This window comes from Microtus pennsylvanicus, chromosome 17, assembly GCF_037038515.1.
Source record: "Microtus pennsylvanicus isolate mMicPen1 chromosome 17, mMicPen1.hap1, whole genome shotgun sequence".
Classification (NCBI taxonomy): domain Eukaryota; kingdom Metazoa; phylum Chordata; class Mammalia; order Rodentia; family Cricetidae; genus Microtus; species Microtus pennsylvanicus.
The window spans coordinates 14,313,839-14,336,677 of NC_134595.1; positions in this window are offsets into that span (position 1 = coordinate 14,313,839).

Sequence of the window (22,839 nt, forward strand, 5' to 3'; positions counted from 1 at the left end):
GGAACCCATTTTTCATTAGTCTCAGAATTAAAGGCCAGTACTGAACTTTCCACCTCCATCTCATCTTCCTCTGCTGGCTCAACACCCATTCCAAATCCCTTGAGGCCTCTGCTGCCCAAGTAGCCACATAGCAGGTCATCACGGCACAGGTAGAAAAGGCAAATTACTTTTGCCACAATGTGAGCACTGAGACCCCGGCTGAGTCATTTTGAAGATGGAGAGAACTTCCCTGATAATACAGTCCTACCCAAGTCCCTTAGAGTCCCATTCTGCTGCATGTATACTGGCTGGCTTACTCTTCACCACAAACATCTTCATCCCCTTCCACTAGTGGCCTCTTCTCACTCTGTCTTACTCAAGTTCCAGGCAAGAGTTTCTGCTCTTCTGTAGAGTAATATACCTTCTCTTAATTTTTCTTTTGTTTCCCCAAATGAGAATTGTATAAACAAGAGTTGGGACCCCACATGGATGTCTGCAGCAGCTCCCTCCTCAGGACTCTTCCTGTCCTTTGGGTAGATCAGGGTCCCCAATGTTTGCTTCTCTTCCCAGGAAGGATTCTGGACTCTGGTAGAAGCCTACTCCATTCCATCTCTGCCCAGACGCAAGACAATTTTGCAGAATTAGTGTGTGAATCCATGCTATCAATAAAGCACCAGAATGCCACAGGAAAGGGGTCTGTGGAACAACTCAGTGTTAGAGCACTTGATCTATATGCATGAGACCCCAAGTGAATCCCAGCAGTGAGCGGGGCTCTATACATTTTCCTCTCCTCCAATATCCAACTTGTAGCTTCTAACCTGTACATTTTCCATCATTGTAGGGATGATTTTCAGTTTTACCTAAGTTCATCTCTGAGTTTCACTTTTCTCGCTTGGCTTTTCATATACATCTAGCTTCCCCTCCCTAGCTCTTTTTCCCGTGTGAGACTGCAGGGTAGCCTACATCTCCATTCTGTGTAAACAGATGGTGACCCACTCTCCAGTGCTCCCTTTGTTTCTCTTTTAGCCCATCATTCACTCATGCAAATTCTTTGTTCGGGTCCCTGTGAACCTAGACATCCTACCTATGACCAGGCTTCGACTTTCCAGAGTCCCACCACTCCCCATTGTCTGCACCACTGCCCCCAACTTCCCACACACTGCCAGTCAGTCTAACTTGTCTTCCATTCATGAACTGCTCAAGGAAAAACAGACTCCATTCCGAGACCCATTCTTCTGCTGGGCATTGGAAGCTTTGGCCATTTCCTTTTAGAAACAAACAGAATTTAAAAATGTTCTTTGAGTATTTCATAGATGTAGACAGTGTACTTTATACATATTACCACTTCACCACTCCAAATCCTCCCAGGTTCCCTCTGCCCACCCCTTTTCCAACTTTATGTCTTCTTTTGCTTTGTGTTGTTTTCTTTATTACTAAGTCTGATTCATGTTACTCATAGATATTACTATGGGGCCCTCTACTAGAACATGGTTGACTTACCAGGTTACCAGGGTCCATAACCCTAAAGAAAACTGTCTCTTTCTTGCGTAATAGCCATCAACTGTCAAAATGTCCTCAGCTGCTGATGACGAGTTCTCAGTCATGATGCTGATTGGCCGAATTCTGTGCAGGTTTTGTGTAACAGCCACATCTGCCCCGCATTCATGAAGAATGCAGCAGTTCTGTTAGATCCAGAAGACACTGTTTTGTCTAGTCTTACCCAGCTTCTGACTATTACAATCTTTTGGTCCACTCTTCAACAATGTTCCCTGAGCCTTGTGGGGGATGATTGTAGATGCCCCATTTATGACTGAACACTCCACAGACACTTATTCTCCACACTTGACTAGTTGTGAGTCTCTGTCTATTGCACAAAGACTCTTCTCTGATGAGGACTGAGAGGTACACTAATCCATGGGTATTCTATCAGCTTATAGAACAGAGATGCATATTTAGGAGGCAGTTTGGTACTGTGTTTATTTAGCAAAATATAGTAGTAGGTTCACCCTTATGAGATCCACAGTCACATGATATTAGCCAGATTTACAGTAGGAGACATGCATTTCCCTGCGTAGGTCAGGTTTTTAATCCATTTTTTTTAAAAAAAGGAATTGGCTATCCCCATAACATTTATATCAATTACTGTTGTACTATGGGTATATCTTTCTAGGCCAGTCATTATTATATCTCATAAGTACTAAATCTTGGTAAGACTGTTGGTGGATTTTCTTCCCCAACAACCTGCATAGCACCTTCTGTTATAAGGTAGCAGGAAGAAACATGTCAGCTCCGGTTTGACTTTTCCAGGTGGTATGATCAGAGTGTGTAGTGTCTTCAGAACTCTCTTACCACAAAACTCTGGTGGTAACCGACAGCCATATCAATAGCCTAAACTATTTTGGGAGATCTCTGAGAGTCCCCCAACTTGAAGGAGGGCCCTACAGCTGGCACTGGGCTTTTTATTTGGCAAACCGTAACTTCTAGGAGTAATACTATCCCCCATGTAGAGTGGGTCCAGAAAGACAAACACTACATGTTCCTGCAAGTTCTCTCTCATGGAGATCCTGACGCTATGAAAACCCACTCTTTCATTATATAAATATAGCATACATATGTTTAAGTGTAATTACTGCTTTCTTCTTACGTGACTTAAATGCCTTCTCTTCATGCAACTTCCAGAAATGCTTTTTTTTTCCTATGTTAAAAATGGGGAAGCTGGGGCCCAGGAATTATCGCTAGTCTAAGACCAAAATAGGGTCTGCATCTGTCAATGGACAAACTATGATAATTCTAGCCACCTGGCCCTAAACTTTCCAGTCCTCTACTTCTTTCCAGGAAGCCTGCCTGATTCCTTTCACCTATTCAAATATGACCCAAGCTGACTTATCTCTCTTCTGACATCCCGAAGAAAGTCCATTGGTCCCTCCAGGTTCTCTGGATGGGACTTGTGTTTTGGCCTTTCTTCAATCCCATGTCCTTCCTCTCCTGAGCTCCAAGCCTATTCTTCCTTAGGGCCTTTCCTTGTCACTAAGGAATCAGCTCGATGTCATACCACTTCTCTTTGTATTCCTTCCCCAAGAGATGTTTTAGTAGCAACTCTGCTCCTGACCTGCATGTGAACATGATAGCATTTTCTTGTAGCATGCCTTATTATTGAAAATGGTTTTGTGCTAGGTTTTTTTTTAAACTTCCTTATTATCCTTTGGATTAGGCCATTGCTATGACAGGTACCTAAAACAAGTAATTTATAGTCTTTCAGAGAGCAGTCCATGGAGAGCTGCTCCATGGCTTTCAGGCCTGTTGACAAGGCAGAAACAGCATGGCAGAAGTGGAGGGAGCTGCATACCCCAAGGTGGTCAGAAGCAGAGCATGAGATAGGAAGGACTTGGGACAAAGTCTGCATGCTTCAGTGACACCCATACCCAGTGATCTGATTTCATTACCCAGACCCAACTTCATTTTTTTTTAATCACCTCCCAGTAATATCATACAAATGTGAGTCCATCAAAGGCTTAGTCCGTTGGCTAGACCAGGGGTCCTATGATTTGTGATCCATTCATTTCTCAGGATCATCACCAGCTGGGAGACAAGCCTGCAAACCTGATTCTTTGTGGGAACACATCACATTCAAACCACAACACCCCTTACACACCCCTATGTGAAAAGTCTATCATCTCTTCCCTGCTCCCTGCAACCTTTCAGCAGCTGTCTTCTCCACACGCGCTAATTACCGAGCAGGCCGATTCAAACTCCATAGCCTCCCCTCTCCCCTCCTAGTTCCTCGGTCACCGGGAGTTCTAAAGGGAGGCGTGGCAGAATAGACATTCATCCCTGTAGAGACTCTACACAAGTTTCTGTGCTATCCAGGTTCAATCCTGGGAGGTAACCACTGTTCTTCTGGCCATCCTGTCCTCAGTGAGCATCTGAGGTGGCCTCTTTGCTAGTGTGACTTGGCAACCTTGTAATGGATGAACTGTCCTTCTGAACGGCCAGCAATGACAATGTGGCCGGTCAGAAATTCTTATTGGTACCTTGTCTCACTCCCTGCAAATACACTACTCTGCTGATTCTTGAGAAAGGAAGGATCTGAAATCGGATGTGCAGATGCCTAGCTTGGTGCCTCAGTGAGACTTGGAAGGAACAGATTGCCAGAAAAGAGCTAGAGAAACTTTACCTACAGGCAAGCACTGAGGACTCAGTCTGCACTGAACGGAGTTGTATAAAAATGGCCACGATCCCACATCGTGGGTGTGAAGTTTCCCTCCACTGCGCATTGCAAGCATAAAATGACACTGGAGTCAGAATCTAGGCTACCCTTTCCCGAATTTCCCCTGGAGCTTCAGGGGGCAGCCATTACAGGTGGAGCAGAATGCAAGTCATGCCATTTCTGCCTCAAACTCTTTCAGAGTAACTGATGGGCCAGAGGCATACTAGAAGAAAAAATGAGAACTAAATTCCAAATGGCACCTTCAGAGAAACTCCCCTCTTCTCTGTTGTAGGATACCATTGTTCCACAACATGAGTCTGTGGGTTTGAGGCTGGAGGAAGGGTTTCCGGGTGGAATCTAGGACACTACTGACTAGAGAGCAGGACCTGTCTCTGGATGCATTCTGTGCTGTGGGAATATGACTCATCTCCAGCTCTTGTTTTTTTTTTTCTTTTTGTATTCTAGTTAAGTTCTTGACGAGGTGATGTCTGAGATATTTTTCCTTCTATGAAGAAGTGTGTTTGACTTCTGGAAAAATCTCTAGCTGAGGGGAAAACCAAGTCTATTAGATATCTACAGAGTTGTTTGCCATTAAGCCAGGGTCTGCCTCTGTTCTTATTCAAAGGACACTGAAAGAGACATCTCTCTGAGCCAGAGAGGCCTCACATCTGTGCTTTGTGCTCCAGGCTTAGGTGGAGAGCTATGAAAGCAATTGAATAACACTTAGCACATTGCTGCCATGGCAGTTGATATAAATACTTGCGCTAAAGATGAGTCAATGAATGAATCCATTAGTGGCTGCATAAGTGGATAAACAGGTTGATATATCTCAAAGCACATGCATATTATTTACTGGCTTTGCACTCAGATGAGATCAGATGTTTGGCCTTGAGAAGATCAGTAAAGATTCAGTTTATAGAAAGGCAATGTAACTTCTTTATTTTTCTGTCTGTATGTTTTAGGCTTTGACAGAATTTTTTTTGACGTTTCATTCTTTTATTTTTAAACACCAGACTCCATCAATGTACACACCTTTAGCATTGGAAGTCCTGACTGGGGACTTCAGGAGATGCCTTCTATTGTTTGTGATGCAGTCAGTGTGGTAAAATGTTAATTTTAACTTTGAGTTTGGGTCACCGGGACTCAGTGTCATACTGTTCCTTCTTAACAATGTGTCTCAGAGGAAATTATTCTTCTTTGTGACTTTTGTTTCTTTGTTAGAGGAATGAAGTGACAATGTTAATAACTGTTTCAGATATGATGATCAAAAAAGATAATTTACTTGTCCACATCATGACAGTGTCTAGGACAAATGAATACAGCAGATAGAACACAATAAACAGTTAAATCTGAAGTGTACTTGTATGCATTGGGAAATGCCTCCATCAGATTGGACTGTTGATAATTCTGTGGGGCAGCCATTGTCTTGATTGATGTGGGAGGACCCAGCCTATTGTGGGCAGTGCCACCCCAAGGCAGATAGGTGGTGCTGGGTTGTATAAAAAAGCAAGTTGAGCAAGCATTGAGAGCAGGGTGGTAAGCATCATTCCTTTGTGATGTGATCTCTGCTTCAGTTCCTGCCTCCAGGAACTGAGTAAAGAACTCCAGTTCTTTACTCCCTGCCCTGACTTCCCTCAGTGGTGGATTATGGCAAGGTATTAGTATAAGCTAAATAAACCCTTTCATCTCCAAGATACTTTGATCACAGTCTATATCAAAGCAATAGGAATTAAACTAAAACACCTTCTCAAACCAGTAATAATAATAATAACAACAACCAACCAACCAAATAATAACTACCACTCAAGACAGTGGGTCAAACCATTCATTGCCTTTGTTTCCTAATCACTCGTATAATCCATATTATCCAGGGATAACAATAATAATATTAACTTTTAAACAAAGGTAGTAGCAGAAGAGGTCAGAGAGACAAAACATTAGAATCTGGCAATCGAACATTAGAACTCTGAGATAAGAGCAGGTAGTCAGTGAAGCTGCTCACATTACAAAGCAATAGGAAACTTGCACAGGTGTGATTACTAGCATATTTATAAGCTGTCTAGCTCCCCAAAGCAAATATAAATGAAAGGTAATGAATAGGAGGGAAAGTAAGACGTGTGTGGAAGAAATGATTCTGTAAGTATAGCAGTTTGAGTACTGGAGGCTCTGAGCTATCAGTATTTTGTTGGTGGTGGTGTTTTGAGACACTAGGTGCCTAGCTGGCACAGGGCAGTGGGAGCCCACAGCAAAAAGGATGTGGCATTCAATTGCTCCCTTCATGTCAGCAAGAAAACACAAACTGACTAGGCTCTCAGTGTTGATTGCCTTGGCGGGTTACTTAGTCTAGGGGTTGTAACCCACCTGGCAGTTCAGTAATTCCAGGGTCCCGGAGAGGCACTATCTGGAAGATAATGGGCTAGGAGACAAGAAGGAGGCTAAGCTGGGGTTCCTGTCAAAGCCTCCATTTATTAGAGATGGGGTACAGCTTATATAGGGTAAGGAGTTGGGGGGTGGGTACAGGGGCCTGTGCTCTTGCCGCGTGGTTCACGTTGGTCACGTGGTTCTCGTTGGTCATGTAGGCCAGGAAGTCACGAGTTGACACACCTAGTTCTCTAGATAGTTTGGAATGTGGGGCGGGTTCCGCTAACAGATAGCTCTCCATTAACAGCCAATTTGGGTGTGGGGTAGGCTCTGTCAATAGAACGATTCCTAACACAATTATGGGTGTGGGGTTCTCCCAGGGTGATGGTTCCTGCAATAATCCTAGGAGGAAATTGGCTCCTGACATCTCAGTATTTGCTCTGACTTGAAAAGCCAGCCCTCTATTTTTTATTTTGTTTTGTTTTCTTAAAGTTCAAAGATCTCAAGATATTTAATTTTTTAATTTTTATATGTTAAACAGTTAAAAATGCCATTCAGCTGGTTGTGGTGGTCCAAGCTCACAATCCTAGCACTTGAGAGGCAAAGCTAGAAGGACTGCTATAAATTTGAACAAGCGGGAACGCAACGCGGCCGGACCACCGGGCGGCGGAACGCAACGCGGCCGGACCACCGGGCGGCGGAACGCAACGCGGCCGGACCACCGGGCGGCGGAACGCAACGCGGCCGGACCACCGGGCGGCGGAACGCAACGCGGCCGGACCACCGGGCGGCGGAACGCAACGCGGCCGGACCACCGGGCGGCGGAACGCAACGCGGCCGGACCACCGGGCGGCGGAACGCAACGCGGCCGGACCACCGGGCGGCGGAACGCAACGCGGCCGGACCACCGGGCGGCGGAACGCAACGCGGCCGGACCACCGGGCGGCGGAACGCGGCCGGACCACCGGGCGGCGGAACGCGGCCGGACCACCGGGCGGCGGAACGCGGCCGGACCACCGGGCGGCGGAACGCGGCCGGACCACCGGGCGGCGGAACGCGGCCGGACCACCGGGCGGCGGAACGCGGCCGGACCACCGGGCGGCGGAACGCGGCCGGACCACCGGGCGGCGGAACGCGGCCGGACCACCGGGCGGCGGAACGCGGCCGGACCACCGGGCGGCGGAACGCGGCCGGACCACCGGGCGGCGGAACGCGGCCGGACCACCGGGCGGCGGAACGCGGCCGGACCACCGGGCGGCGGAACGCGGCCGGAGGACGCCCAGCGCAGCCGGCGGGGACCCACTGGGACCAGAGCGGCAGCAGAGGACACAGGCTGCTGGCGGCGGGAACCGTCCCAGCAGGAGAAGCAGGCTGCAGGGACCGCGCGCAACACCAAGAACAGATCGCCCCACTACAATTAAACCAAAGAGGTAGGCCTTCGGTTGGGGAGGTCCCTGGCAAAGGAGGAGCGGGGTCCTATTCCTGAAGACCTTTCTGAGGGGTGAGAGGGATCTTGGCCCCCGGCAGGATCCAGGAAACAGAGCAAGGGCATTTTGTAAGAGGAGCCCCTGGCCAGCAGGGGAACCTGAACCAGTTTTAAAAGACCCCTTAGATAGCATCGATAGGAGGAGATGGGCAGGCGCCAAGGAAAGAATTCACCCAATAATCTGAAAAACAACATGAAAACACCAGAACCCAATGATCTTACAACAGAAGGTCTCCAACACCATAACACAGAAGAAGTGGAAAAAATTGACTTTATGAAAGCTGTAGAGTCCCTTAAACAACATGTGAAAAATGCCCTTATAGAAATGGATGAGAAGTATAACCAAAAATTTGAAGAAATGAGTAAATACGTACATAATACCCTGGGAAACCAAGAAAGAACGATCAAACAGGTAATGGAAACAGTTCAAGAATTGAAAACTGAAATGGAAGCAAGGAAGAAAACACAAACTGAGGCCCAGCTGGATATGGAAAATCTAGGTCAACGAGCAGAGCCTACAGAAACAAGCATAATCAATAGAATACAAGAAATAGAAGAGAGAATCTCAGATTCTGAGGACAACATAGAGAAAATAAACGCTCTGATCAAAGAAAACTGCAAAGCCAACAAATTCTCATCACAAAACATTCAGGAAATATGGGACACAATAAAAAGACCAAATCTAAGAATAATAGGAATAGAAGAAGGAGAAGAGTCACAGCTCAAAGGCCCAGAAAATATTTTGAACAAAATTATGGAAGAAAACTTTCCCAACATAAAGAAAGATATTCCTTTGAATATTCAAGAAGCATACAGAACACCAAACAGACTGGATCAAAGGAAAACATCCCCTCGCCATATAATAATCAAAACACAAAATATACAGGTTAAAGAAAGAATACTAAGAGCTGCAAAGGAAAAAGGCCAAGTAACTTATAAAGGTAAACCGATCAGACTTACACCTGATTTCTCTATGGAAACAATGAAAGCCAGAAGGTCCTGGATAGAAGTACTGCAGAAGCTAAGAGACCATGGATGCAAGCCCAGACTACTATACCCAGCCAAGCTTTCGTTCACTATAAATGGAGAAATCAAGACATTCCAGGATAAAAACAAATTTAAACAATACGTAGCCACGAATCCAGCCCTACAGAAAGTAATAGAAGGAAAATCGCAACCCAAGGAATCCAACATTGCCAACACTGCTTACAATAACTCAGGCATCTAGCGACCCTTCACTAGCACAACTCAAAGAAGGGAGACACACAAATTCTACTTCCAAAAACAATAAAAATATCTGGCGTAAACAACCACTGGTCATTAATATCACTTAATATTAATGGTCTCAATTCACCTATAAAAAGGCACAGGCTAAGAGATTGGATACGAAAACAGGATCCAACATTCTGCTGTTTGCAAGAAACACATCTCAACCACAAAGACAGACATCTACTCAGAGTAAAGGGCTGGGAAAAGATCTTTCAAGCAAATGGTCCTAAGAAAAAAGCAGGTGTGGCCATATTAATTTCTAACAAAACTGACTTCAAACTAAAATCAATCCGAAGAGATCGAGATGGACACTTTATACTCATAACAGGAACAATTTGTCAGGATGAAGTCTCAATCCTGAATATTTACGCCCCTAATATAAAAGCACCCACGTATGTAAAAGAAATATTACTAAAACTCAAGGCAGACATCAAACCACACACACTAGTAGTAGGAGACTTCAATACACCTCTCTCAGCAATGGACAGGTCAATCAGACAGAAACCTAATAGAGAAGTAAGAGAACTACTGGAGGTAATGAAGCAAATGGACTTAACAGACATCTATAGAACATTCCACCCAAATAGGAAAGAATATACCTTCTTCTCTGCAGCCCATGGAACCTTCTCGAAAATTGACCACATACTCGGAAACAAAGGAAACCTCCACAGATACAAAAAAATATCAGTGTCCACCTGTGTCTTATCAGATCACCACGGATTAAAGTTAGAATTCAACAACAATCCTACCTCCAGAAAGCCGACAAACTCATGGAAACTGAACAGTCAACTACTGAACCACACCTGGGTCAAGGAAGAAATCAAGAAAGAAATTAAAGTCTTCCTTGAATTTAATGAAAATAAAGGGACAACATACTCAAACCTATGGGACACCATGAAAGCAGTGCTAAGAGGAAAGTTCATAGCACTAAATGCCCACTTAAAGAAAACAGAGAAAGCATACATCGGAGACTTAACAGCACACCTGAAAGCTTTAGAAAAAAAAGAAGCAGATGCGCCCAGGAGGAGTAGAAGACTGGAAATAATCAAACTGAGGGCGGAAATCAACAAAATAGAAACGCAGAAAACAGTCCAAAGAATCAATGAAACAAAAAGTTGGTTCTTGGAGAAAATCAACAAGATCGACAAACCCCTATCCAAACTAATTAAACGACAGAGAGAGAACACGCAAATAAATAAGATCAGAAATGAAAAGGGGGACATAACCACAGACACAGAGGAAATTCAGAGACTCATTAGATCTTACTACAAAAGCCTGTATGCCACAAAACTAGAAAATACAAAAGAAATGGACATTTTTTTAGATAAGTACCACATACCAAAGCTAAACCAAGACCAGGTGAACGATCTAAATAGACCTGTTAGTCGCGAAGAGCTAGAAACCGTTATCAAAAATCTACCTTCCAAAAAAAGCCCAGGACCAGATGGTTTCAATGCAGAATTCTACCAGAACTTCCAAGAAGAGCTAATACCTATACTCCTTAATGTATTTCACAATATAGAAACAGAAGAGTCATTGCCAAATTCCTTTTATGAAGCTACAGTTACCCTGATACCAAAACCACACAAAGACCCAACCAAGAAAGAAAATTACAGGCCGATCTCACTCATGAATATCGATGCAAAAATTCTCAATAAAATACTGGCAAACCGAATCCAAGAACACATTAGAAAAATTATCCATTATGATCAAGTAGGCTTCATCCCAGAGATGCAGGGCTGGTTCAACATACGAAAATCTATCAATGTAATCCACCATATAAATAAACTGAAAGAAAAAAACCATATGATCATTTCATTAGATGCTGAAAAAGCATTTGACAAAATTCAACACCCCTTTATGATAAAAGTCTTGGAGAGATTAGGGATACAAGGGTCATACCTAAATATAATAAAAGCTATTTACAGCAAGCCGTCAGCTAACATTAAATTAAATGGAGAAAAACTCAAAGCCATCCCACTAAAATCAGGAACACGACAAGGCTGTCCACTCTCTCCATACCTCTTCAATATAGTGCTTGAAGTTCTAGCAATAGCAATAAGACAACATAAAGGGATCAAGGGGATTCGTATCGGAAAAGAAGAAGTTAAGCTCTCGTTATTTGCAGATGATATGATAGTATACATAAGCGACCCCAAAAACTCTACCAAAGAACTCCTACAGCTGATAAACACCTTTAGTAATGTGGCAGGATACAAGATCAACTCCAAAAAATCAGTGGCCTTCCTATACACTAAGGATAAGGAAACAGAGAGGGAAATTAGAGAAGCATCACCTTTCACGATAGTCACAAATAGCATAAAATATCTTGGGGTAACTCTGACCAAGGATGTGAAAGATCTATTTGACAAGAACTTTAAGTCTTTGAAGAAAGAAATTGAAGAGGACACCAGAAAATGGAAAGATCTTCCTTGCTCCTGGATTGGGAGGATCAACATAGTAAAAATGGCAATTCTACCAAAAGCAATCTATAGATTCAATGCAATCCCCATCAAAATCCCATCAAAATTCTTCACAGATCTGGAGAAGACAATAATCAACTTTATATGGAAAAACAAAAAACCCAGGATAGCCAAAACAATCTTATACAACAAAGGATCGTCTGGAGGCATTACCATCCCTGACTTCAAACTCTACTACAGAGCTACAGTATTGAAAACAGCTTGGTATTGGCATAAAAACAGAGAAGTCGACCAATGGAATCGAATAGAAGACCCTGACATTAACCCACAAACCTATGAACACCTGATTTTCGATAAAGGAGCTAAAAGTATACAATGGAAAAAAGAGAGCATCTTCAACAAATTGTGCTGGCAAAACTGGATGTCAACCTGTAGAAGAATGAAAATAGATCCATATCTATCACCATGCACAAAACTCAAGTCCAAATGGATTAAAGACCTCAATATCAGTATGAACACAGTAAACTTGATAGAAGAGAAAGTGGGAAGTACTCTACAACACATGGGCACAGGAGACCACTTCTTACGTATAACCCCAGCAGCACAGACATTAAGGACCTCATTGAATAAATGGGACCTCCTGAGATTGAGAAGCTTCTGTAAAGCAAAGGACACTGTCACTAAGACACAGAGGCAACCCACCAACTGGGAGAAGATCTTCACCAACCCCGCAACTGACAAAGGTCTGATCTCCAAAATATATAAAGAACTCAGGAAACTAGACCGTAAAAGGCTAATCAACCCAATTATAAAATGGGGCATTGAGCTGAACAGAGAATTCTCAACAGAAGAACTTCAAATGGCCAAAAGACACTTAAGGTCATGCTCAACTTCCTTAGCGATCAGGGAAATGCAAATCAAGACAACTTTAAGATACCATCTTACACCTGTCAGAATGGCTAAAATCAAAAATACCAATGATAGCCTTTGTTGGAGAGGTTGTGGAGAAAGGGGTACACTCATCCATTGCTGGTGGGAATGCAAACTTGTGCAACCACTTTGGAAGGCAGTATGGCGGTTTCTCAGGAAATTCGGGATCAACTTACCCCTGGACCCAGCAATACCACTCTTGGGAATATACCCAAGAGAGGCCTTATCATACAACAAAAGTATATGCTCTACAATGTTCATAGCAGCATTGTTTGTAATAGCCAGAACCTGGAAACAACCTAGATGCCCTTCAATGGAAGAATGGATGAAGAAAGTATGGAATTTATACATATTAGAGTACTACTCAGCAATAAAAAACAAGGACTTCATGAATTTTGCATACAAATGGATGGAAATAGAAAACACTATCCTGAGTGAGGTAAGCCAGACCCAAAAAGAGGAACATGGGATGTACTCACTCATATTTGGTTTCTAGCCATAAACCAAGGACATTGAGCTTATAATTAGTGATCCTAGAGAAGCTAAATAAGGAGAACCCAAAGAAAAACATATAGGCATCCTCCTGAATATTAACCTTCAGCAAGCGATGAAAGGAGACAGAGACAGAGACCTAAATTGGAGCACAGGACTGAAATCTCAAGGTCCAAATCAGGAGCAGAAAGAGAGAGAGCACGAGCATGGAACTCAGGACCGCGAGGGGTGCACCCACACATTGAGACAATGGGGATGTTCTATTGGGAACTCACCAAGGCCAGCTGGCCTGGGTCTGGAAAAGCCTGGGATAAAACCGGACTCTCTGAACATAGCGGACAATGAGGACTACTGAGAACTCAAGAACAATGGCAATGGGTTTCTGATCCTACTGCACGCACTGGCTTTGTGGGAGCCTAGGCAGTTTGGATGCTCAACTTACTAGACCTGGATGGAGGTGGGGGTTCCTTGGACTTCCCACAGGACAGGGAACCCTGATTGCTTTTCGGGCTGGGGGGGAGACTTAATTGGGGGAGGGGGAGGGAAATGGGAGGCGGTGGCGGGAAAGAGACAGAAATCTTTAATAAATAAATAAATTAAAAAAAAAATAAATTTGAACAAGCTTGGGTTGACATAGTGATAACACTGTCTCAAAAAGTATATGAAAAAATAAAGATGGATTAAAATCTTGCATTTTTTACTTTTTACATGTGATAGTCGAGGGCCTCCAAGGACCTCCATGATAAGAACCCCCATAGCTTTCCTGAAAAGACTAAAATACTACAAAGCTAAGTACAGAGAAGATGTGTTGGTCGTGTGAAACAGACCTGCATAAAAGCTGTAAATTTTTTAAAATAATGGGGCAAAGATAAAACTTTGAAAGTTAATAAAGAAGATAAACCAATGATATGTGGGAAAGGCCTTTACAAATAGGCAGGGAGTATAGGGGAAACCCCAACCAATCACCTTCCTTTTGGGGCGGGTAGCCCTGAGGCGTATGTTTGCCTATAAATCTGGCGGGTGTGCTCCCCGCCTTCCCTTTTGTTTCCTGCTCTTTTTTTGGAACTTTGGTTTTGTAAGTTCTCCCCTTATTAAAGCTGGTATTGAGCTTGCCTGTCTAATTCTGTTCGCCGTTCGTTTACGCCGTAACAAGGGAGGTTGGGCATGGTGGTGCACACCTTTGGTCCCAGGACTAAAAATGCAGCCGCAGGCAGATCTCTGTTATGCTCTGTATAGAGAATGTGGGCTACATAGGGCAGGATGGGATGAATAATGAGACTGACCCAAAAACAAAAGCAACAACAAAACCCAAATGAAAAAAACAACAACAACAATACTTAGAATTTCATATCTTGCCAAGGTACCTCTCCTTCCAGTTTTCAAGAAGCTAATGAATCTACCCTAACAAAATCTAAGTGAAGGAAGGCATTGGTAATTGATAAACCAAAGGCCCAAGAGTAATATGTCACAGTTGAATCTTAATATGGAAAGAGCCTATAGGAGGTGGGGCCTAGTAGGAAGTAGCTAGGTCATTAGAAGGATGTCTTTGAAGGGAAATCCCCTCCCCTACCTGTTACTTTCTGTCTGCTGTAGGAGATCATCTTCTCAGCTGCATGTTCCCTGCCAGGAGGTACTCACTGCCACAGATGCAAAGCAACAAGCTTGAATGACCATGGACTGAACTCTCTGAAACCCTGAGCCGGATTGAAACTTCCCTCGTTATAAGTTAGGCATTTTGACACAGCTAACACATGGAAGGGAAGAGTAGGGGAGGGGAGAGGAGGGGAGGGGAGGAAAAGGGAAAGGAATCCCTGGATGATGGTGAGGGAAGGTCTGAGGATGGTACTCCTACTCCAAAGCTGAATCACAGACAGTTAAAGATGGAAGCAGCTATCATGCAGAGAGTTATCCTCATGCAAATAACACTAATGAAATGTTCATGCCTAACTGTACTTAGGAGAGATTTCCACAGCTGGCTGAGGTTTTAAGGGATGTGTTACTACAAGAAAATAATGGAAGGAGAGATAGGGGAGCAGCAAAAACAGCAAGATGGGATCCCTTGCACACAAAGAAACTTGGGGGAAAAAAAGGGCCAGTGCAATTTTAGCAAAAGAGAAGGAAAAGCTCGCACGTGAAAGCTGCGCTAGTCACATGGCCTCTGTGTTTACAGGCTGTACAGAAGCATTCAAGATCTGACTAGGCAGAATAACGCTTTGGGTGGGGAGTAGCATGGAGACCTTCCATAAACCTGCGCAGTATGAGTGGGACATCAAGTGGAAACATATTGTTTAAAATTCTGCATGCAAATACCCAAAGGGCTGAAATTTCTTGACAAAGGATATCTCTTCTGAGTCTCAGTTGAGAGAGGAGAGTAATATAATCAGTATGTCATTAATCCTGAGAACAAAATAACTTTTTAAGACCAGTATTTAAAAAAGATTCCCTTGTTTAGCCAGGGGTGGTGGCACACACCTTTAATCCCAGCACTTGGGAATCAGAGGCAGGTGGATCTCTGTGAGTTCGAGGCCAGCCTGGTCTACAAGAGCTAGTTCCAGAACAGGCTCCAAAAGCTACAGAGAAACCCTGTCTCAAAAATCCAAAAAAAAAAAAAGATCTCCTTGTTTTTATTTTGTGTGTATGAGTATTTCTCTACATAGAGGTAGATGCATCAGGTGTGTGGAGCCAATTTAACTTTAAAAAAATATAAATTATTATTATGTGTGTAGATATTTTGTCTGCATATATGTCTGTGCACTGTGTACATGCCTGGTGCCCACAGAGGCAGGAAGAGGGCATCAAGATCCTTGGAAACTAGAGTTGCAGATGACTGTGAGCTGCCATGTGGGTGCTGGGGATCTAGTCCAGGTCCACTGGAAGATCCACCACTGCTCTCTGGCCCCGAAGTTAACTTTTTACCACCATGGACTCATACCCATAGACAGACAAAAGAAAACTTCCTGCTGCAATTTTAACACACCTGTGCAAACACGTCAAGTGGTTACATGTGATATGTTGTCAAATAAATGCATGGCTGTGCTCAAGCCAAGATTAGGCATCCTCACAGAAGAGCCAAAAGGCAAAATGTCCATACATGACCAACTCTGATGCCCCAAACTCCTGCCTTCCAATGAAAGAATCAAAAACAAACATGGAGTTTCTATGTGGGAGTATTTGAAAATGACTTACGTGGATTTGTTTTTTTTTTTTTTTAAAGAGAACTACTTCTGCACATTTGCTTTGCTTTTTGCTCTGTGTTTATTGAACATATGTCATGCACCAGACATGTCATAGTGGAGGTATAACGTGCACTAGTGCTAACAATACACACACACACACACACACACACACACACACACACATTCAATGTTCTTCGAGTAGCTGAAGTTGCTTTCTGAAGGCCGCTTAGCTAGGATTTGAGGCTGTGAGTAATTCTGACTCCAATGCTCTTTCTGTTCTATTGCTCATTTCCATTTCACTGTCCTTATCATGAAAGACCCTACAGACCCCCTCCTCAAAACCCGTAGCTAGTATGCTCCCGGGGGAACGTCCTGTTTGCTTTTTAAAAAAATTCTCCGGATTAGCAGCCAGCCTGCTCCCGTAAGAACATCCCGTGTGCTTGAGAGTTCTATCAGATAGAGATAAGAAGACTGCAAGGCAAGATGTCAACAAAGCAGGTTAGCTATAAGATAGGAACAGGATGATTGTTGTGCTGAGAGAGGAAACCATTCATGCCCCCGCCTCATTCCGGTCGACCGATAACCACGCTTTTGCTTCTGTAAACTTGCTTTTTACTCTTCCCTATAAAAAGCCCGCCCTCCAGTTGGCAGGTGCGCAAGTCCTCCAAAAGACTTGCTGCCCACAGGTACCTGTGTCTACTCAATAAACCTCTTGCGATTTGCATCCGTGCGGTCTCGGCTTGTTCCTTGGCATTGGGGAGGTCTCCTCCCGAAAAGAGGTCCTCGTCGAGGGTCTTTCAATCAGAGAGGCGGGGACCCAGGAGGCAGGAGGAAGTCTGTGAGGTAAGAACTAGGGAAGGACTTTTGCTGGCTGGTATGGCCTGCTATAGCTTGTCTGAGTGACCAGAAGTAAAAGACTTCTATAGACACCTTGTAATGGAACCCCAGGAGCAGTCTGACAGACGCATGAGTTGTTACCGGTAGTGACGATGTAACTTCTTTCAGACATAAGGGCAATAAACAATAAATCTGTAGGGAAGTTGTAGACCTGAAAGACTTTATGGGATCTGGAATTTATTTTTTTAAATGAATAACATCAGACCTATTTTAGCCCTCTTTCTAATATACTGCAAAGCCATTTTAGTGAATTAAACTATTATTTCTACTGAAGTTAGGTTGAATTACTTAACAGCATGGTGATTGCCTGGCATGGATTCTTGGCTGGTAATCACAGTTCCTTCGGAGGAGGAGTCAGGAGGACAACAAATGCAAGGCCAACCTGAGTCACTTAGTGAGACTCTATCCCAAATGAAAAGTACAAAGAGTATAGCTCAGTGTGAGAGAATTTACTTAGGATGCAGCGGTGAGGGGCTGTGGCCCAGCTGGGCAAGGTGCCTCCTGATTAGCATGCACCTGGCTGGCTTGGACAGTTCCTGATCCAGAAGGAAACTTCTGAACAGAGTTACTTTCAGCACATTGTTACCTTGAATCCTCTGCACTGTTGGCAGAGTTACTTTGATAATAATATTTTGGGTTCCTGGCAAGAACCATTTTTCTGTGAAGTCTGATTGATAAAGTGCTCTGCTTGAGATCTAATCTTGCCTTTACCTTGTAGGTCTGGCACAAATATATCCTAGAGTAGACAATAGAAAATCCACTGTTACTACATTTTACACTTACAGACACACACATACACAAACAGAAGGAGAGAAATTGATGCTGATTTGTGCCAAGCCAAAGGTTGGGTACAGAAGTCAAGCCTGACCCTATTTTGAGGAAAATAACCAAGAAGTTGTAAAATACAAGGGGGGAAAGCAAGCATGAGAAAGCCCGAGATGCAGAGGCTGGGAGAAGCAGTCCACTGTTATCTGCCTTGCCAATTAAGGAGAAATGGAAGAAGGGAAAAAATTGGGTCACTCTGACATCTGTTATTCTAGCAATTTTGCTTTCAACATTATTCATAACTATGTCATCCCAGCTTATGATCTGGCCTCAAAGCAAAATCCTAGCTATTTATGAATAAAATACAGTAGTCGGTATATTGTAAGTAGAATAATAAAAACGTAGAGATTTATGATGGGCTTCTGCACAAGGTAGACAGGATCTATGTGTAAAAGATAATTGCCTTTGAGAAGGAGCTGTGTCCACTGCCAAGAAGCTCTCACCTCCCAATGTGGAAATTGCAAATGGATCAATTCTAAAACATTTCCTACAATTTAGGGCCTCAAAGGCATGGTGTACCATGCAAAGGGACGATTCTAGCGCAATGCATCAACATGGAAGGTTGAAGCCCACACAAAATAAGGGCCAACATATTTCACAATGCATTATTATAGAAAAGAGCCTGGCTGGTGGCCTGGGAGAAGAATTACAAGGTTATTGTTCTGAATGAGTCATCTTGGTGCCTCTGCAGGAGTTATCTATTGCAGACGAACTACCATCCGTCCTGAACTAGTTGTCAGGATGCTGCAGATGTGGTTTACGGACTAGAGACCAGGAAAGAAATCTTGCCATACTGTGGCTGGAATCTTGCATTCCATGTAAACTGTGTACACTTGGATGAGCAATAGAAAAGTCAGTCAACTCAGCATCAGGTCCCAAGTTCCTAAGGAGTCAGAGGCAAGATCAAGACCAGCCTGGGAAATATAGTGAGAAACTTCCTTAAAATACAAAGTAAAATGAGAGATGGTTGTGGCCTAACGGTAGAAAGCTTACTTAGAACCCACCAGTGAGAAGCCAGTGTCACAGAGCAGCAGGAGAGAGAGCTCTTGCTTAGGATCAACAAGTCCCTGGGTTACATCTCCAGTGCTGAAGAATAAATGAGTTAGGCTAACTCACGACGATCACCTCCCCCTTTGTCAGAACCTCTGTATTTGGTATTCTAGGTATTCACTAGCTAGGTCTGTCCCCTAGAAGGACCCTGAATCCAGAGCTGCCAGGCCAGTGTAGGGACTGGAAATGTGTACTTGTACCTGGCTGTTGAGGATATTACAGGACATGGAGGCTTCTAAGCTAGAATTTTTTTGTGCCACTGGGATCAGTAACTTCCCTGAGGAGGTGTTAAGATTCAGTAGAAATGTTCAAGTCTTGTCCAAGTGGACAACCTGCTTGCTCAGACACATAGAAGGATGAAAGGCAAGGGAGGGGAAGAGAGGGGAAAATGCCAACTTGGCTAGATTGGGGCATCTGGCTAGCAGGAAAATGATAAAGTAGCTTTAGTGATGATAAGAGAGGGCAGAGAGAAACCCCAACGTTTGTGATGAAAGGGAAATGGAAGAAAGGAAAAAACATATTGATGGATTCTATACAGCTGGGGGTATTGTGTAGGTGGTTATTGTTTCTGTTCTTCACAGTGGTTATTGTTTTACACCATGGTTATTGTTTCTTTTGTTCTATGGATTATTATTATTATCATTATTTTAAATGATGTGTATACGTGCACTTGAATGCATTACCTTTAGAGACCAGAAGATGGTGAGAGATTCCCTCAGAACTGGAGTTACAGGAAGTTGTAACAGGTTGGTGTGAATCAAACTCTGGGCCTCTGAAGGAGCAGTGCACATTCAAACACTGAGTCATCTTTCCAACCCTAGAATCTTTTTCATTTGGATATGATCTGTAGTTTTTCAAGTGATAATGCCCCCTAAAGATTCCTATATTTGAATACTTGGTCTCTATCTGAAGAACTGTTTGGGAAGGTTTGGAAGGGTGGCTTTGTTGGAGGAGGTGTTTCACTGAGGAAGGGCTTTGAGGTTTCAGGAGGTACCACCCCTGTTTTGCTCTCTCGGCCTCCTACTTGCAGATCAAGATGTGAGCCCCCAGATGTTCCTACTGCTGTGCTTCTGTTCTGCCACCACGGGCTCGAAGTTTCTGGAATCATAAGCCCAATTTCAACATTTTGTTTTTATTTCTTGTCTTGGTTCTGGCGGTTTCTCACAGCAATAGAAAAGTAACCAAGATCTGTTCTAATGTGTTATTTCTTACTATTCTCTCCTAGGCTATTAGAGTCCTTTTCAGAATATCCTTGCCTATATGCCTGTATCTTAAAGGTTTTCCCCATTTTCCTTTAGCAGTTTTAAAGCTTCAGGTTGTCAGTTAAGGTCCTTTTATCTTCAATGAATGTCTCCATTTTTAACTGAGTTTTGTAGGAGAACTGTAAGGATCTGGTTTTAGTCTTTGGCATTTGAGTATCTGGCTCACCTTGTGCCATTCCTTAGAGAGACTGCTTCCACCAGTATGTGTTTTGATATACTTTAAAAGCATCAGATGGCTGAAGTCGTGTGGGTTTACTTTGGACTTTCTTCTCTACTCACCAACAGGACTGTTTGGTCACACTGTCGTGATTGTTTTGTTACTATGCCTTTGTAGAATCATTTGAAATTAGGTTCTGTGGTGTCGCCAGCACTGCTCTTTTTGCTCGGGATCATTTTGCCTATTGGGGGGTGTATGCCTGATAGCTCATGTATGTGTGTGAATTTGACACAAGTTAAAAACATCTCAATTGATGGAATGCCTTCATGAGTTTGGGCTGTAAGTAAGACAGTGGGGCATTTTCTTGATTAGCTATTTAGGCAGGTAGAACCAGCCTACTGTGGGTGGTGCTACCCCTGGGCTTGTCATCCTGGGTTATATACAAAAGCTGAGTGAGCCTTGAGGAGCAAGCTAGTAAGCAGTGTTCTCCATGGTTCTGTTTCAGATCCTGCCTCCAGATCCTACCCCGACATGCCTCAGTGATGGAGAACCGTAATATGAACTTCCAAACCAAGCTATTTTTGGTCATGGTGTTTATAACAACAGTAGTAATCTAGCTATGACAGTGTATTTCTTAACTCCACATTAATTTTTAAGACTCTTCTGATTGGCATTTTTGATGGGCCTTGCACCAAATCTGTAGATCACGGCTGATGACATGGTCACTGTCACAGTGTTGAGCTGCCTATCCATGAGCATCAAAAGTTTTTCCCTTTTCAAGTATCTTTAATTTTTTCTTTGATGTTTTATAATTTTCTTCATAGACATTTTTGTGAACACCTTGGCTCAGCTTGTATATAGGTTTTGTTAATATTGTCTGTTTTGTTTTGAGGCTGTTGTTAATGGAATCATTTTCATGAATTTTTTCTTACAGTGTCTTTTTAGTGTAGGAACACACTTTGATTTGAAGATGCTGATCCCGTTATGCTTAAATTGCTTAGCAGATCTAAGAGTGTCAAACAAACACTTAAACAACAGTGCCCAGACCCAAAGACATCCTGAAGCTATGGAATTTCACTTTGTGGTGGCTTAAGTGAGAAGTCCCACAGGCTCCAGTATTTGAGCACTTGGTCTCCAGTTGGTGTCATGGTTTGGAGAGGTTTAGGAGATGCGTCCTTCATGGAGGAATTGTATCAATGGGGTGAGCTTTGAGAGTTTATAACCACATTCCACTTTCAATTACTTTTCTCTTTTTTTTTTCATGAGGATGGAAATTCAGTCTCTGAGCTTCTGCACAATGCCATGCCTTGCCACCATGATGGGCTTTTATATATTTGGAACTTTGAACCCAAATAAATAAACTCTTTCTTAAGTAAATTGCGTTGGTCAAAGTATTTTGGAACAGCAACAGAAAGGTAAGTAATATATCAATCAATTACATTTCTATGTGCTTACCTACCGCAAAATGAAAAATCCACAGCACAGCTAAAACTAGAAAATCAATTAGCTTTATATCCTCTCTCACCACTTATGTCTTCTATCCTGCCTTGTCATCTAATATCAATCTTTCTAGTTCTTATTTCTACATGTTACAATGTACCCACACGTACATTTGTTCATGTATATACATGCATTCATTGTAGGCTAGGATTCCCGCATGAGAAAACATGTGGATTATTTTTGTTTTTCTGAGATTGATGATTTTGTTTAATATTATGTATTCTAAGCTCACCAGGCTTTCTACTTTTCTTTAGAGATGATTCTTTTGTTTTCTGGTGCTGTGGGATAATGGTCTTGTACCTTGTAAAGATTTGTCACTTGTATTGGTTTAATAAAACGTGGATTGGCCAGTAGCCAGGCAGGAAGTATAGGCAGGTCGACCAGAGAAGAAGTATAGGTGGGGTGACCAGAATAGGAGAATTCTGGGAAGAGGAAAGGTTCAGTCTGCAGTTGTCACCCAGACACAGAGGAAGCAGGATGAGAATGCCTCACTGATAAAAGGTACCAAACCATGTGGCTAACACAGACAAGAATTATGGGTTATTTTAAGATGTAAAAGTTAATAAGATGCCCGAGATGCCAACCATTTTACAATTAATGTAGACCTCTATGTGTTTCTTTGGAACTGAACAGCTTTGGGACCGGGCAGGACAGAGAGCTCTGTTAACATTCTGGTTTTAATTTCTTTATTTCTTTCTTTTCCATTATTACCATTATTAAATTACAAGCACTATATTGAATAGGAGTGTGGAGGGGGATGTCTTTGTCTTCTGCCTCATTTAAGAGAAAATTCTTTCAGATTTAACTCATCAAGTAGTAGATTGG